Source organism: Lipotes vexillifer, unplaced genomic scaffold (assembly GCF_000442215.2).
Source record: "Lipotes vexillifer unplaced genomic scaffold, Lipotes_vexillifer_v1.1 scaffold184, whole genome shotgun sequence".
Lineage (NCBI taxonomy): Eukaryota > Metazoa > Chordata > Mammalia > Artiodactyla > Lipotidae > Lipotes > Lipotes vexillifer.
Window position 1 is genome coordinate 1840898 of NW_006783561.1, and position 5097 is coordinate 1845994.

Here is a 5097-nt window from a genome sequence, read left to right on the forward strand (position 1 = left end):
AGCGAAGGAAGGAATTGAAGAGGATATCCAGGGAGGCATCAGAGAGGAGGCAGCTTTTAGGAACCCCATGTCTGGGGTCTTTTCCTTGTCTGGACCCTGCCTTCCATTGGCTTTCCTGTGGGAGGAGCTTTGGACAAGAGGCTTGTGGGCCGGGGTGGGGGGAGCTCCTTCCTGAGAACCTAGCTGGGGAACTGACTCCCCAGCCTTTGGTGGGGAGGTACCCTGGGGAGGTGTCTTGTAGGAGGGTTTGGGGTGCTATGGGCGGGGGCAGGACTTCTGGGGCACTTGCCGCCTCCATTCTTGCCCTAACATCTTCCCCATACCCATCCTCCTGAATGTTTCCCATCTTCCCATGGATCTATCCTTGCAGTGGTAGTGGAGAGGGGTGAAGGATCACTTCTCTTAATATTCAGCAGACACACAGGAAGCACATACTGTGTGCAAGACTCGAGGTGTGTATCCCACAGATGGGGCTACAGAAATACAAAAGACATAGGCCCTGCTTCATCTGATCCAGTTGTGAGAAAAAGACACAAGGCAGGGCAGAGGAGGCAGAAGAAAATTAAGCAGACAGAGCCCTAGGGTGGGACAGGATGTTCTTTTGATGTCCAGGATGACCTAGTTGGGTCTGGGGAGAGAAAGCTTTCCTGCCCCTTCTCCCTCCCCCAACCCCAGCGTGAAGAGGTTCTGGGGACGACCACTCAGAAGGTGAAGGACCACTCTCTGCAGGGCCAGGCAGTGTAGTAATGGTGCAAGAGCCTGGACTCTGCAGACGGAAAGAGCCAGGTTCAAATCCAAGTGTATACTCTCTGAGTGACCTTGGGCAAATACTTAGCCATTCTAACCCTTCATTTCTTTGTTTGTAAAATAGAACCGCCTCAGCAGTTATTGTGAGGGGCAAACAAGATGGTGCGTGGAAAGCAAGCCTCCTGCACAATGCCAGCACATAGTAGATACCTAGGAATGTTAGATTGCCAAGGGATGTGTGACTTTAGGGTATAAATGTGTGTGTTCTGAAAGCTCCCTCGGACACCTTGGCCCTGGCTCTGGTTTGGGACTCTCAGTGGCAGTTCTGTTCCCTGCACTCCAGCTTACCCCTCACCACCCGCTCTGGGCTTGGCAGGGCTTCTGCACTCCAGGGGAGGTGTGGTTTTGGGCCCTGGCAGCGGGTGTTGGAGCTCCCAGATGGTTGTACAAGGTGCTGGCTCCCTGTGTAGCTGGTCTCCTGTGCTGTTCTTGGCATCCCAGTGCCTGGCCTGGACAGAGTGAGGCATTGTTCCTGCTGCTGCTTATGTAAGAACTACACATGGTCTGAGAGCCAGGGGAGTCTGTACCTGGCAGTTCCAGGGGCTCCGAAGAGCAGAGGGGCCAGGCTAGAAACTTCCTGGAAGAGGAGGATGGGTAGGCTTTACCCGGCAACCCTGCCTTGCGGACCCCCGAGGCGCCCTGACATGGGGCCCATGATGAGATTGAGGAGGGAAGCCCTTCACAGGAAAGGAACCCAGGTGGGGGGCTACACCCTGGGGTAGCTGTTCAAGGACGCTTTCCGCCTGTGGCCAGAGAAAGGAGGAGGCTGCGCTCTGATGTCGTATCCCTTTCTGATGAGGCTGTCCCAGGGCCTAGGCAGCTGGGTGGGACACCTGGCATGCTGGGCATCTGTCCATCTTGGAGCGTCTGCTGTCTGTCCAGGCACACGTTTCCCCCAGCTGATGGAGGGAACCACTTGTTCAAAATGTGTATTCATGGTTTGTTGTGAGCAAAGTTCTACATAGAGAACTCTTAGATTAAACTTGCTACTTATGGGGAATTCCCTGGCAGTCCAGTGGTTAGGACTGCGTGCTAAGATCCCGCAAGCCATGCGGTGTGGCCAAAAAAAAAAAAAAAAATTGCTAATTATGTTATCAAATCCTACATTTTTCTGCTTTTTTAGTGCCTACTTCAGTGGTTCTCCTTGTGGTCAGGGTTCCCTGGAGGGCCCCCAAGTGCCTTTCAGGGAGTCCACAAGGTCAAAATTGTACGTAATTTGAAGACCCACTCAAGGTACAAGATAGACCAATGGATTTTAAGGATTTTACTCTGTTGAGTAAGAAAAGTTTATTGATGTGGATTCAGACTCTACATTACAACCAACGTTTAAGGAATTGTCACCTGTCAATTTTTTTGTAGTATCAATTTGATAGCCATAATATCTAAAAATGCTATTAAAATACTCTCTTTTCCAATTACATTTCTCTGTAAAGCCAAATTTTCTCCATATATGTCAACCAAAACAACATGTAACAACAGATTGAATGCAGGAGATATAAGAATCTGACTGTCTTCTATTAAACTAGACATGAAAGAGATTGCAAAAGTGTAAGACAGGGCTTCCCTGGTGGCACAGTGGTTTAGAATCCACCTGCCAGTGCAGGGGACATGGGTTCGAGCCCTGCTCTGGGAAGATCCCACATACTGTGGAGCAACTAAGCCCATGCGCCACAACTACTGAGCCTGCGCTCTAGAGCCTGTGAGCCACAACTACTGAGCCCGTGTGCCACAACTACTGAAGCCCGCGTGCCTAGAACCTGTGCTCCACAACAAGAGAAGCCACCGCAGTGAGAAGCCCGCGCACCGCAACTGGAGAAAGCCTGCGCAGCCACGAAGATCCAACGCAGCCAAAAAAAAAAGTGAAACAGTGCTACTCTTCTCACTAAATTTTTTTGTTTTGTAAAATGTAATTACTTTTCAGAAAAATTTGTTATTTATGTTGACATATAATGGGATTATTACAGTTATTTGAAATGAATTAATATATAAATTTTTTCTCAGTTTTCATTTTAACCATTGTAGATGTTGATATAAATGGTAGATATCTATATAAAGAAAAGTTCTTTGATTTAATCTAAAACCTCAATAATTTTTAAGAGTGTAAAGAGGTCCTGAGGCCAAAAAGTTTAAGAACCACTGGCTTACTTCCTCTGTTCATTTCTGATAGAGGTGTATAAAATCTACTTTGTGAGGTTTGCTAATTTTTCCTTTTTTTTTTCTTTTGATTCAATTTTGCTTTATATACTTTGAAGCTGTGTTAGGAGCATAAAGTTTCTTTTTTTTAAAAAAAATTATTTATTTATTTTTGGCTGCGTTGGGTCTTCGCTGCTGCTTGCGGGCTTTCTCTAGTTGCCGTGAGCGGGGGCTACTTGGCTACGCTTTGTTGCGGTGCGCAGGCTTCTCACTGCGGTGGCATCTCTTGTTGCAGAGCACAGGCTCTAGGTGTGTGGGCTTCAGTAGTTGTGGCGCACGGACTTTGTTGTTCCGCAGCATGTGGGGTCTTCTCGGACCAGAGATCAAACCCGTGTCCCCTGCATCGGCAGGCGGATTCTTAACCACTGCGCCACCAGGGAAGTCCCTGGAGCATAAAGTTTTGTGATTATTGTATGTTCTGGTTGGATTGTAATTTTTATCTGTATGAAATAGCCTTCTTTGTTCCTTTTAATCTTTAGTCTTGGGAAAAATAATTCCATGAACTAACATTTAGCTAATGCCTGCTATGGGCCAGACATGCACGAGTAAGAGTCTCAGTCCCAGCCCATGTGGAGGACGCGGACACACAAAGGCAGTGAAGTGTAGCGGGAGGAGCCAGGGCTTTGAGTCAGCCTGACTGGTGGTGAATTCTGACCACATCCTAGTTGTATGGCTTTGGACATATGTCTATTGAACTTTAGACCTGCGTTTATTCATTTGTAAAACGTGGTTAGTAACGTTTATTTACTGGGTGGTAGTGAAGATTTACTAGATAAAGGATGAGAGAAGCACCTGGCAGAGTGCCTGGCGTGTAACAGAGCCAGGGGCCAAGAGATCTGCCCCATTCGTGCCTCTACAAAGCCTCTGGGAGAGGCAGTGTGTAGCAGTGGGGAGTGCACCATGCTTGGATTCTGAAGATCTGAGTTGTATGTTTTCAACTTAATAGCAAGTCCTTCCCACACCCTGAGTCTCAGTTTACTCATCTGCGGACATGAGGAGGAATGCAGTCTCTGCTCTGCATTCTCCATGGGGCTGTCTTGAGGGTAATGAAGAGGAAGGGGGCTGGGATGATGATGGAGGTGAGGCTGTGAGGAGCCTTGGCTTGAGGTGGGACCTCTTCCATCCCTGGCTGTGAGGAGGTCCTGCCAGCACAGGCTTGCCTGCCTCCTGGAGGGCTGGGATGCCCGAAGAGGTGAGAAAGAATCTTGTCCTTATTCCAGAGCCTCCTGGAATTATCTGCCTTTTACAGTCTCAGTGTTCCTCTGCCGGGACACCTGTTTTCATAGCAGCTGCTGCTGAGTGCTCAGCAAAGAGCGCAGGGTGAGTGGTCTGTGAAGTTAAGAGAACTATTAGTGCTAGCAGGGAACCATTTCTATTGTCCCCCAGCATCCTCCCATCCCCCACCACTTTCTATAAGAGGAAACTAGAACTTGACCTTCCTGACTTCCAGTCCAGTGCTCTTCCTACCACACCTACAGCACTGCTTTACTTTCCAGCATTTTAGTTTTGTCGATTGCAAAGTCAACATCTGTCCCATAGGCCCCCAGCTGCGCCGAGCCTTCCTGCTGCAAAACCTGTGCTGTGGGCAGCAGTTCAAGAAGGCCTGTTCAGGATCTCTGGGTGCCCTGGTGGCAGTGGGGGCCTGGGCTCACTGTCACTCAATCGAGTGGCCAGGGAGGTGACGTAGTCCTTCCTTCTATGAGCCCGGGCACCAGCAGGCTCTCCATTTGTCCTGGATCTCATGTAGCTCTGCAAAAAAAACAGAGGCCAGTCTTGTCGTGGGCCTGCGCCTTGGTCTAGTCTAAGAACGACTGTCTGAAGTACAAAAGGAAGTGGGGTGGAGGGTGGGCATGGCTGGTAGTCTCCGGACAGGGCTGGGATGGAGAGAAGGCTGAGTAATGCTCTCCTCTTCTCTCTGGGTCCCCAGCACACCTGCGAGCCCTGAGCTGTGGCTGGTGGGCAGCCCAGCTAGAAGCACATCAGAGAGGCAGCCAAATGTTTGGGTTAAGACCACAAACTCTGGGGACTTCCCTGGCAGTCCAGTGGTTAAGACGCCGCGCTTCCACTGTAGGGGACACAGGTTCGATCCCTGATTGG